Raw genomic sequence first — 13809 nt, forward strand, 5'->3', positions numbered from 1 at the left:
GAGACATTCAAAGTCAAAGAATCAGCAGCATTGGTGCCAACACTTTTGGAAGTAGTATGATGTGGTTCTTTGGTATAGCATCAGAGTATTACTTTCCTAGGTATATCATAATGAATTATCCAAAATTTGATATCTCTTCTAGCTTCTGGTGGCCCCTAGCACTCCCTGATTTGTGATAGCATAATTCTTCCATCTTCACATGGCCGTCTCTATGTGTCTTCTCTTTATCTGGTAAATACGCTTTTGTTGGATTTAGAGCCCATCTCAATTCCACTATGATTGCATCTCAATCCATAATTTAATTACATCCTCAATTATCCTATTTCAAAATAAGGTCACATTCTGAGGTTTTGGATGGACACAAATTTGGGGAGGATGTTGTCTAACCCATTACAATCAGTAATTTCAGCATTGTCACAAGGAGGGACCCAGCATCTATAATATTGCCTCTGTCCAGCAAAAACTCTAGGCATTGGTGTTCTTGGTGAAAATATTATCTGCCTGAAGCCATCAGTGGAGAGCAGCAGCATATGTCTTAAACGTAGTTGGGGATAGGACATGAATGAGGTCTTACTGAAGGAGATTGTTATAAGGGCTGGAAGTGGGGTAAATTGTCAAGAAGTTCACATTAAGATCCTGACTAGCTGGAGTTCCTGTTGTTGTTCAGCAGGTTAAGGATCCAGTGTTATTTCTATGAGGATGCAGGTTGGATCCCTGGTCTCACTCAGTGAGTTAAGGCTTCAGCATTACTGTAAGCTGCAGTGTAGGTCACAGATGCAGCGCAGATCCACTGTTGCTGTGGCTGTGGTACAGGGCAGCAGCTGTAGCTCTGATTCTACTTCTAGCCTGGGAACTTCTTATGCTCAAAGTGCAGCTATAAAAAGACAAAAAAAAATCCTGATTAGCTGATCCCAGTATATCCCAACTACATTTCATCATATTATTTAGTGCAAACAAAAGTGGGACAAAAATGATAAAATGAGTATCGACTGGACAATTGCAAGGAAGGGCACCAAGAAAGGATAGGCTTTGTAGTGACAGGAAGAGAAAAGAGAGGATAGCTAGAGGTAATAAAACCTCAAATGAGATTCTAAAGTTGAGCACAGAATTTCTTCAGTTTTATGAATGGGACTAGTATATCTAGAGTTGCTGGCATTGAAGCCACCACCATGTGGAGATGAACATTAGCTCCATTCATTGCCCCTTACTGATTAATAGGAAGATATAGGAAAGTGATCAAAAAGTCAACAAATCAGTAAGCATAAATGAAGTCAACAATGACAGGATCACATGTAAAGGGAAGTAAACACTAAGACACTTAAAGGAGAAAAAGAAGGGATTTGATTAATAGGCATGTTTACCATTCTTATGAGGATAGAGAGACCAAAGAAAACAATTCCTTTTCATCATTACAGTGTTGTCTACTATTACCTTAAGCTGAGTGTAAATGCAGAAAAAACAAACGTTGATGGATTTCCATTTCAGAAAGGGAGTCTATGGACAAATATCAAATTATTAGCAGAAATAATATTAGTAAGAATCTGAAACTTCCTGACATTTTTTTGCATGACTAATTTTAAAAAGTTTTCAAATTAAAGGGTCTTTTTCTCGCAAGCACTAATTTCATTGACATTATTTCTGCACAACACAATCCATGTGTATTTTTTTATGGCCTGGCTGAAGACATACAGATATAGAATATTTCCATCCAAATAAAAATTGGGGACAAATGGTTTATCAGTATTTTTTTTCCTGATTTGTTTATGTGTTGTAAACATTCTTACAAACAAATAAGAATTAAATTATCTTTAGCCATACATTTAGATTATCTTTATTGAAAAAAATAGCATATAATTAAAGCTGTCCTAAAATTCTAGGAGGTATTTATGTCTTATTTGTACAATTGACATTTTGATAATGATTTCAAGTACAGTTCAACTAGTATCTCATCCCCTTGACCTTACACTTGGCCTTGCCAGTATAGAGCATTGAAAAACCCAAATATCTATTTTGTTTGCTTGTTTTAAGTTCTGCTGCATAAAATTGGAGAACAGTGTCAATTGGTTCCACTACAAATTTATGCCATTTACTCTCAATTGGGTCTTTAATACAACTGGCAATTTTTCATTCATCCCTGTGATAATGCCCCTAGCAGCTGTTCAAAATCTTTTTTACTTTCCATAGGTTTTCAGTACCCAAAGAAGAAAATTATAGTAACAAAGCAAAACAATTTCTAAAAGTGTAATGAAGAAAACTTTTCTGAAATAATATTTAGAAGTGCCTATTAAAAGAGCACAACCAGGTACCTTAGGAAGTTGACCCACATCAACTAATTGAAAGACATATTCTAGTAAATTTCCTCAACTTTAAGGGAAAACAATTCTATTTGCCTAAAAGGATCAAAATCATTCATAAAGGAAAGGAAATCAGATTATAGTCAGGCTTTGACAGCAAAGTTTATGCCAGCAGAAAAAGCAGTAGCATACTCAAGATAGCAAAAGAAAGATGTGTAAGCCAAAGATTTATATCCAGACTGATTTTCAAATAAAAAAGAAAAAAAAAACACAGATTTATCAGCATGCAAGAACTCAGGGAATATTGTTCCTCTGAGACTTTTTACATTTTAGATAATGAGTTTCTGACAATTAAAATGTCTGGAGAGGCACCCTCAGTCTAAAACCTGATGGCATTGGAGTTAGCCTCCTGACTCAGTGGTAACGAATCTGATTAATATCCATGAGGACACAGTTTCTATCTCTGGCCTCACTCAGTTGGTTAAGGATCCAGTGTTGCCTTGAGCTGTGGTGTAGGTCACAGACATGGCTCAGATCTGGCATTGCTGTGGCTGTGGTGTAGGCCAGCAGCTATAGCTCCGATTCAACCCCTAGCCTGGGAATTTCCATATGCTGCGGATGCAGCCCTAAAAAGACAAAAATGAAAAATAAATAAATAAATAAATAAATAAAACTTGATGGGATTGACCATGAAAGCAGCCAAAAAACCAAATGTTTTATATCTCCTGATAGAGGCATTTGCCACGTAGGAAGCCAAAAGAGAAAAGCAATCAACTAAAATCTAATCAAGACTATAGAACCAACTCCCAGGAGTTCCTGTTGTGGCTCAGCAGGTTAAGAATTCCACATAGTCTCCATGAGGATTTGGGTTCAATTCCTGGCCTTGCTCAGTGGGTTAAGGATCTGACTTTGCCATGAGCTACAGCTGCAGCAGGTGCAGCTTGGATCTGGTGTTGCTGTGGCTGTGGTGTAGGAATGCAGCTGCAGCTCCAGCTCCAGTTCAATCCCTAGCCAGCCTGGGAACCTCCATACGCCTCAGGTGCAGCCCTAAAAAGAAAAAGAAAAAAAAAAAGAAGAAGAAGAACCAGCTCCAATTTTCCAGAAAATGCAGTTGAGAGCAAAATCAAGAATAGAAAACTCTAGAGGAAAAAAAAGATGTGGTTTCTTCAAGAAATGAACTGCAAGGAAAAAAGGACTAAGGAGAAACTCTAAATTAAAAGAGACTTAGAAATTATGATGGGGAAAGATAAACATAGCTAAACAGTGTTTATGAATGAGCATTTAGGTGATGAACTAAAAACAAAAGTAAAGACTTGATTACTGGAAAGGTCCAGATAGAGATTACTTTTGAGGAGATGGAGACAGTTGTGATTAGAAGAGCTCTCTGGAGAAGCTAGAAAAATTAACCTAATTTGTAACCTAGGTGGGTATTTACAAGAGTATTTGCCTCATAATAATGCCTTAAAGTATACATTTAGTTTATGCAGTTTTCTGTATCTGTTATATTCTACAATAATTTTTTAAAAAAGAAACAATATATGTTGTTCCACATTAGTTATCTTTTCCTTTATGCAGTAAGGCATGAACGCCCAGCCTGAGTACACGTAGTTTTATTGTAGGGACATAGAGGGCAGGGCAGGAATGGCCTAATTGCTTGGGAAATAAATGACAACTTGGGGAATATTCAGTATTCCTCAGCAAAAATAATTCCTCTGTTTTCACCCACTACAAGTCTCATAACTTCCATTATTTCTTTTATAAATGTGATTTACTCCCTAGTAATCAAAATTATGAATAAAAATAACAGTAATTTACTATTTTATTTATTTATTTATTTATTTATTTATTTATTTATTTTGACCACCCTGTTCCCAGGTCAGGGATCAGATCTGAGCTACAGTTGTGACCTACACTGCTGCTGTGGCAATATTGGATCCTTTAACCCACTGAGTAGGGCCAGGGATCAAACCTGTGTCCTGGTGCTACAGAGATGGTGATGATCCCATTGCACCACAGCAGGAAGTTTTAACAGTAAATTTTATACTTCATAGATCAACTGCTGGTGAAAATGAACATTTTTACATAAAATCTGCAAATTCCCTCTCATTTTAACTCAGATCAGAAAGGTGCCTTTTATATTTATCACTATGTCTTCAATCTGATATAAACGAGGTCACTAAGAGTAAGTTCAATTTTATCCACATACACTAAAATAGAAGAAAGATGGCATAGAAGAAAGTAAAATCTACCAGGTGTATCATTTGCTCTTAGCTTTGTTACTTTATTACTAGCTAGCTTCTATTACCCATCAGGCTTGTACCATCTTTTACAGTATAAATAATAATTTTTTAAAGTTTTGATAATGGAAAATTTCAGGTATATACAGGCATAGATAGGGTAGTATAACAGACCTCCATGTACTAATTATGTGGCCTCAAAAATTATTAACACATGGACCATCTTCTTTTATTTACACACATATCCAGTTCCCCATTTCACTAGATTATTTTGGAGAAAAGACTACACATTATATTATTTTTTTTTCCAAAAATACCTTCAACAGAGACAGTGGCAAGGACTCCTTTAAGAAAACAACACACACTAAGACTCAGCCAAATTCTGTCTGTACCCCAGTGCCTAAAGGAGAGCAAAGCCAACAAAATCCTGCACCTCTATCCAGAAAATGTCTTCTATCTCGCTAAAGATTAAGTTTCCAACTCTGTCCTTAAATTTATACCACCAGTTGGCATTCATGCCTATGGGATACCAAAGCTATCAAAAGCAACAATGCTATCCAGAAAATTCTTTTTTTCTTCTTCTTCTTTAGCCATCCCATAGCATATGGAGTTCCCAGGCCAGGGATCAGATCTGAGCCTCAGTTGTGACCTACACCAGAGCCGTGGCAATGCTGGATCCTTAACCCACTGTGCCAGCCGAGGATGGAACCTGCATCCCAGCGCTGCAGAAATACCACTGATACTGTTGTGTCACAGTGTGAACTCCCAGAAAATTCTTAATATCTTACTAAAGTTTAAGTTTATAACATTTTAGTTGTCCTTTAAAGTTGAATCCGTATGGCTAACAAAGAGAATTGACCTAAAAAAGCAAGATTTGGGTTAGTCCCAGCTCTGCTACTTTTTATTACTACCTCCTTAAGCACATCACTTAAAACTTTGAGCCTGTTCCCTCAGAGGAAGAGAGCCATAGCTCAATTTTTTGTCAAGCCCTATATCTCTGAGACTTTAATAAACTGACTTTGAGTAGCACTCTCTCCTGTTGGAGTTGGAAGATAAAGCTTAAATGCTCTTCACAAAGAGTTAACTGTAGTTGCAAAATGCTCTAAGGTTAAGATAAAAGAGCACTTTAAAAAATATAAAGGAGCACTTTAAGAAATTCTAAAGTATAAATTTTTACTACATATACTATCACTGTTATTCCAAGAATCTACTATTTGTGAGATACTTTTCTAGCACATGTACATAGACACAATCAGAAATTGCTCTTTAAAGAGCTGGAAAATCATTGACTTGCTGTATAATAAAATGTTCACCTAGAAAGTACACTAAATCAGAATTCACTTTCAGATAAATTTTCACCCTGGTCTTAATAAGTCACCTTAGGAAATAATATTTACACTCAACATATGTTTAGCAATGTCATTTCTAGAAAATTATTAAATGCAAAAATGTTTCCAGTAGGAAATAATTCTCTGGATTGAAAATTCTTCCTGTTAGTTTGCATTATTAATATTCAACCCCCCATCCTCTACCACCATGAGAAAAGTATAGAGTGTGGCATGACTGAGCACACTCTGATTTCTCTCCTTTAGTGCATTGCAACTGCCATCTCATGGGAACATACTGACCAGAACGAAGAAATACAATTCCTAATTCCCTCCAAATACTCATTAAGATCAATGTAATAAATTCAACATACATTTTGATGTCTTACCCATCTGCAGAATGTCTTCAGCTTCCAGTCCTTCTGTTGCTGCTTTCACCTGTGGGTGGGGTCGGGGGTAAGGTCTCAGGAACTCACTGGAAATTCTCTGGAACGGCTAGTAGCCCAGTCTTCAAGATATCTGCCTCTGTAATGCAGACCTTGCAGATCATGGTTGGCTGGCCACTTTCTGCACATATTTCTATCTACTTCCTAATCTGCACATATTTCTATTCCACTACAATTGTTGAATAGTAATTCAACAATTTCCGACTTCCCTTCCTTCTCCTAGCTGTGCTTGATTCTTTCCACTGTGAAGAAAGTGATCGTCCATGATATAGATTCCCTGGCTATACAGTTGTCTACTTTCCTTTTTACCAAGATAATGGATTTCCTCTATATTATAGTTGAAGTGTCCTATCTCCTGAGAGATTTCTTGGTTGGTAAACATCATATTTAGAGTTTCCTGCCCACTTTAGTAGCCCACCTTATTTTTCATAATAATCCAGAATAACTGTGTATGTATTCAAGTATAGTTGATTTACAATGTTGTGTTAGTCTCTGGTGTACAAGAAAGTGATTCCATTTTATATATTTTTTATAGATTAGACCACCATTCTTGAATTTCCTGCCCACTTTGAGACAAGACTTATCAAGACCACATCTGTCTATTATAACTTGCTTCTATTATACCCTGGTGTTTTCTTCACAGTAGGAGACTCTCACACTCCTTTGCATTGTTCTTCACCACAATTACACTTGAGGACAAAATCTGTACCAGTCATGGCCACATAGTCTTTTCAATAAATATCTAGATTTCCCCCTGTCCTTCAGAGGTGCACTTATTTATATGGATCAAACAACACAACTACCTAGTCTAGAAATAAACATTTTGAATTTAATGTTGGGTGGTGCCCCCCCCCCTTCAGATGTGACTACTTAATAGTGACTAGACTCCATGACTAACTTGTCTGGAATCTAATATCACTGGAACTAATTTGATAGCAGTTTGTCCCTCCTTCTTCAGTTGAGCATTTACCTATATTGATCAGACCCCATGTCTAATTGTTCAGGATCCAGTATCACTGGAATTAATCTTGCTAGTAGGAGTTTGCCCTTCCTTCTTCAGTTAGGCATTTAGTTAGAGGGATCAGACCCCAGGACTAATTTGTCTGGGATTTAGTATCACTGAAATTGATTTTACTTGTGGCATATGTCCTCCTTTTGTTTCAGAGAAACCTTTAATTGTATAGATTAGACAACACAACCAACCAGTCAGAAAACCGACATCTTTGGATATAATTTTGGAACTGAATTCCTTTTCTTCTCCTTCAGATAGGTGCTCATTTATTTAGATTACAACCTCAAGATTAACTCATCCAGAATCCAATATCACTGGAATTCATTTTGATGGTTTTGATTTTCTCTGTCTGCTTTCATGTAAGACTTTTCCTATATGGATCAGACTACCATGTATACTTTTTCTTATCATACTTCAGATATATATTTATTTCTATGGATCAGGTCACATATTTCTATTGTCCAGGATCAAATATCACTGAAATTAAATTTGATGTTCATCTGGAGCCTACATTTTCTGCTGGGCTTTGTGTGTGTGTGTGTGTGTGTGTGTGTGTGTGTATTTTAATTCAAGCATAGTTGATTTACAATGTGTTAGTTTCTGGTGCACAGGAAAGTGATTCAGTTTTATATATATAGGTGAATTTGTGAATCACCGCTGTATTATACTCTTTTCCATTATAGTTTCTTACAAGATATTGAATGCATTTCACTGTGCTATACAGGAGGACCTTATTTATCTATTCTATATACAATAGTTTGCTCTGCTAATCTCAAGCTCCTAATTTATCCCCCTCCCCTTTTCCTCTTTGGTAACTGTAAACTTGTTTTCTATGTCTTTGAGTCTGTTTTGTAAAAAAGTTCATTTATATCATTTGTTTGGCTGTGCACACAGCATGAGGAAGTTCCCGGGCCAAGGAGCAAACCTGCACCACAGCAACAATCAGAGCTGCTGCAGTGATACAAGATTCTTAACACACTGTGCCATAAGGGAATTCCCTGTATCATATTTTAGATTCTGTATATAGGTGATAACATATGATATTTGTTTTTCTCTGACTTACTTCACTTAGTATGATAATCTATAGGTCCATCCATGTTGCTGCAAATGGCATTATTTCACTTTTTTTATGGCTGAATAATATCCCATTGTAATACAATACATCTTCTCTATCCATTCTAGTGTTGATGGACATTTAGGTTGCTCCTATGTCTTGGATATTACAAAGAGTATTGCAATGAATATTGGGATGCATGTGTCTTTTCAAATTAGAGTTTTCTCTGGATATATGCTCAGGAATGGGATTGTTGGATCATATGGTAACTATTTTGAGTTTTTTGAGGAACCTCTATACTGTTCTCCATAATGGCTGCACCAATTTATATTCCTACCAACAGTGTAGGAGTGTTTGCTTTTCTTCACACTTTCTCCAGCATGCCAGCATTTATTATTTGCAGACCTTTTTTTTTTTTCTCTTCATGGGCGCATCTGCAGCATATGGAAGTTCCCTAGCTAGGGTCAAATCAGAGCCGCAGCTCCAGGCCTACCTCACTGTCATGCAACACTGGATCAGAGCCACATCTGCAACATATGCCACACAGCTTGCAGCAAGGCTGGATCTTTAACCTACTAAGTGAGGCCAGGGATCGAACCTGTATTTTCATGGAGACTACATTGGTTCTTAACTCACTAAGCCACAATGAGAACTCCCTATTATTTGTATACTTTTTAATGATGTCCATTATGACAGGTGTGAGGTGGTACCTCATTGTAGTTTTGATTTTGAGCTTTGCTTTTTTGTCTAACCCCAAACTCACTCTTTCCCCTAAACCTAGTTCCATTCCCATTTTTTCCTTTACTGACCTATTTTCATTACCATCCCCGCTAGAATACCTTCTTAGAGATGGCCTCCATAATCACTTGACTGCCTACTTTAAGAAGTGTCTGAACTCCACATACTTTATTCTGTAGGCTTGATAAACACAGTCCATATTTTAAAACTATAAAGACAGAAAAGAGGAGTTCCCGTCGTGGCGCAGTGGTTAACGAATCCGACTAGGAACCATGAGGTTGCGGGTTCGGTCCCTGCCCTTGCTCAGTGGGTTAAGGATCTGGCATTGCCATGAGCTGTGGTGTAGGTTGCAGACATGGCTCAGATCCCGCATTGCTGTGGCTGTGGTGTAGGCCGGCGGCTACAGCTCCGATTCGACCCTTAGCCTGGGAACCTCCATATGCCTCGGGTGAGGCCCTAGGAAAGACAAAAAGACCAAAAAAAAAAAAAAAAAGACAGAAAAGAGAAGCAGAAGGTAAGAAAGTACATTGGGGGGAGTTCCCATTGTGGCACAGTGGAAACGAATCCGACTAGGAACCATGAGGTTGCTGGTTCGATCCCTGGCCTTGCTCAGTGGGTTAACGATCTGGCATTGCCATGAGCTGTGGTATATATAGGTCGCAGACTTGGCTCAGACCTGGTGTTGCTGTGGCTGTGGAGTAGGCTGGCAGCTGTAGCTCTAATTCCCTAGCCTGGGAAACTCCATATGCTATGGGTGTTGCCCTAAAAAAACAAAACAAACAAACAAACAAAAGCCAGCTTTGAAATAATAGACAAAGAAAATCCATGTAATAAAAGTTGGTCCTCCAACCTATTTACAACTTTGAAGCTTATTCTCCTATATAATAACGTCTGTCCCCTTGTAGAAATTGTCTCTGATTGGCTCTGTCTTCTATTACATGGCTCTTTTCAAGGATGTTCTGTTCTTATCCCCCCAACCCTCACATAAAACTCCCAAAAAAATGGATTTACCCAGTTCTTCCTTATCCAATCATGTATGAAGCCCATCCCTGCCTTTACTTCTTTAAGACAGTTCTGTCATTAGGCCCCTTCCTATGCTCCATAGATATAAATACACAAAAGCCCTAACAAAACCCCCAAATGAGGGAACTCAGTTCAGTTCTCTTTCATCTAATCACATTCTGCATGCTGACCCACCTGGCATTTCTCTCTTCTAGAAAGTTCTGTGCTCATAATGGCACTATATCAGAAACATCTAGAAGAAGTTTCTTATTTCCATTTTCCTTCAATGCCAAATGTTCACATCTGCTCTAAGACAGTCATTTTTCCCAGAGTATTTTGTTCTCAAACCTACCCTCATAGAAACACCCAGGTGTGTGGACTTATTGGGTTATTTCTCATTAAATCACATTCTGAGCCAATCTTTCAGAAAATTCTGTCCTTACGCTTCAACCCAATATAGACCCTAATAGAAATCCCATAGGAGAAAACATAATTCAGTACTTCTTCCATCAATCACTTTCTGACACCATAACATTTCATCCTCATACCATCACTACATTAGAAACCTACTGGGTCAAAATCAGTTCATTTCTCCCTCAGCCAATCATGTTCTAATCTGCTCCCCAGATCTGTACTTGTCCTAGAATGTTCAGTCCTTATGTACCCAATCTAAAAGAAACCCCAGGAGTGGGAACTTTTTTCAGTCTTCCCTCATCCAATTATGTTCTGAGACTTCCTCCTGACCTTTATTCTTTCCAGAAAGTTCTATTTCCATCCCTGCCTTACCTAGACATATTCAAAGAAACCCAAAGAAGTGGGAACATATTTTAATTCTCCTTTGAGCAATCTTATTCATATACCATCCCAGACCTGTAATTTTCCTAGACTGTTATATCTTCATTTACTCATCCTCACAGAAACTTCTAGGGTGAAGAGATTAGGATGAAACATTCTAGGGAAAAAGAAAGTACAAGAAGGGGTTAGAACATGATTAGTTGAAGGAGAACTGAACTAAGGTCCTTGCCCTGGGGATTGCTGTAATAGTGGTTGTGAGAACAGAACTTTCTGGAAGAAATCAAAGTCAGGAAGTATAGTCAAGTGATTGGTTGAAGGAATATGAATTAAAATACCTCTTATGTGGTTTTTTAAAGACTGAGCTTGTGAGTAGGGAGGTAAGAACAGAATTTTCTGGAAGAAGTAAAGGTCTGGGGGCAGATTTTTCTGGAAGAAGTAAAGGTCTGATTATTTGAAGGAGAATTAAACTAAGCTCCCTAGCCTAGGTATTTCTGATAGAATAAGGGTATGAAGACAAATGTTTCCTGAAAATGAAAAGTCTAGAGGTGAAGACAGAATGCAATTTGTTGAATCAACTAAGTCTCTCTACTGAGATTTCTGTGACAGTGGGTGAGGGGATAAAGACAAAGCTATTTGGAGGAAGTAAAGGTCATTGCTAGTTCAGAACATGATTAGATAACCATGAATTAAAAAGCTCACTTCATAGAAGCTTTCTGTATTGAGGCCGAGAAGGGGACAAACTATTCTGGGAAAAGTAAATGTCTGGGAGCATTGATGGTAACAATGTCGCTTGGTTGAAAGAGATCTGAGCTAAGCTTAGTCCCCTGGATATTTCTGATAAAGTGAGGATATGATAGAGAATCTTCTAGAAGAAATAATCTATCTCTACTTCCAATGTCCGTAAGGGTGGAGGCAAAGGGAATGAAAACAGAAACTCTAGGCAAAGTGAAGATCTGGAAGCAGATCCAAATATGACTGGTTGAAGTAGAATGGTCTAAGCTATATATGTCTGATACAGTGAGGTTATGAAACAGAACTTTTCAAGAAGTAAAGGCCAGGTGGTGGGGTTTGCTCAGTTTTATACCTGAACTCTTCTTTTCCCAGAATGTTCTTTCCTCATTCCCTCACCATTGCAGGATCATCCAAAGGAGGGGGGGTATTATATTTCTCCCTCAACCAACATTGGTTGAGATCAATTTCCTCTACTCTGGTTTCCCCTTGATTCACAGGCCCTAAATGGGTACAAGTCTGACTATCTAGGCAATATTCATATGAAAGAAAAGCTGAATAGTTATATTTCAAAGGATGTATAGCCAAGTAACTTTCTTTTCCCCAATACCTCCAAAGAAGATAAAAAATAAAAACAAGCCTGGCTTTATTCTTGTCATTAAAAAAAATTCTTTCCACTTTCATATATTCTTTGAGTTTGAGGGAATGTAATGGTGCCTTCTGGAGTCTCCCAAAAAAACCTGTTTAAAGCAAATTCATGAGGAGTTCCCATTGTGGCTCACCAGATTAAGAACCCGACACAGTGTCTGTGAGGACACGGGTTTGATCCCTGGCCTTGCTCAGTGGGTTAAGGATCTGGTGCTGCAAGCTGTGGCATAGGTCACAGATGTGGCTTGGATCTGGCTTTGCTGTGGCTATAATGAGGCTGGCAGCTGCAGCCCTGATTTGACCCCCAGTAAAGGAATTTCAATATACTACAGGTGCAGCCATACAAAGAAAAAAAAAAAAGCAAATTCATGAGACAATAAATGACACATTTTTTTTTTCAGTTGTGGAAAAAAATTTTGTTGTAAATACTCAGTTGTAAATATTTTGAGATCCATACAGGGTTGTAAGAAGTAATAGGAAGAGAGCTCCGGTATACTTTACTCAGTTTCCTCAAATAGTAACATCTTGTAAAACTGTAATGAAATATCACAATAAGGATTTGGGGCATGATACAATCCACTCATATTATTCAAGTTTTCCCAGTTTCACTTTCAGTCATTTGTGTGTGGGGGGGTATTTATTTCTACACAATTGTGTCCCATGAATAAGTTCCTGTATCCACTATCACAGACAAGATACAAAATAGTTCCATTGTCACACGAATCTCTTCTATTTGCAACAATTCCTACTTTCCCCAGACCTTGCCCTGTCCCTAAATCCTATCAACCACTAATCTAGTTTCCCTGTCTATAAATTTGTCCTTTCAAGAATGTTGTTTAAAGGGGGAATTCCTGCCATGGCTCAGTGGAAACTAATCTGACTAGTATCCGTGAGGAAGCAGGTTTAATCCCTGGCCTTGCTCAGTGGGTTAAGGATCTGGTGTTGCCATGAGCTACGGTGTAGGTCACAGACACAGCTCTTGTCTGGCATGGCTATGGCTGTGGTGTAGGCTGGCGACCACTGCTCTGATTTGACTCCTAGTCTGTGAACCTCCATATGCAGCGGATACTGCCCTAAATAAAGACAAGAAAATTAAAAAATTTAAAAAAAGAAATGCCATTTTTCATCATTTACTTGGGGAATTTCAATATAGTTTGGGTATTAGATGAGGTGAGATCATACTGAAATGGAAAGATGAAGATTGCTGACTTAAAAGCAGGTTCTATACAGTATAAAGTTATTTGGTCAAAAATATACAAAGAAAATTGAAAGAAATATATATATTATAAAAAATTATTTGTTTCATAATATATATATTACTTAAAGTGATATATAGATATATGCTTAAAGTTAAGAAGCATATGCATTAGAGTTAACACATGGAATCTCTGGAGGTGGCAGTGTGAAGACTCTGTTTTTAAGTTTTTATTTGGTTGTATTTTCTAATTTTCTGCACTGCATATATACTACTTCTGTAATAATAAATGGTATTTTCATTTGCTCATTTTCAGGGCACTCATTTTATTTTA

At 37.7% G+C, this 13809-nt stretch overlaps 1 long non-coding RNA gene across 1 annotated transcript in view; it reads right to left on the reverse strand.

The window, feature by feature from the left end:
- LOC125118802 (uncharacterized) overlaps positions 1–13809 on the reverse strand; it is a 73711-nt gene that overhangs the window by 43893 nt on the left and 16009 nt on the right. Inside the window, exon 2 of the long non-coding RNA XR_007132894.1 lies at positions 6246–6294. This is a non-coding gene — a long non-coding RNA (uncharacterized LOC125118802). The remainder of the gene's footprint in view (positions 1–6245; positions 6295–13809) is intronic.

This window comes from Phacochoerus africanus, chromosome X (genome assembly GCF_016906955.1).
Source record: "Phacochoerus africanus isolate WHEZ1 chromosome X, ROS_Pafr_v1, whole genome shotgun sequence".
Lineage (NCBI taxonomy): Eukaryota > Metazoa > Chordata > Mammalia > Artiodactyla > Suidae > Phacochoerus > Phacochoerus africanus.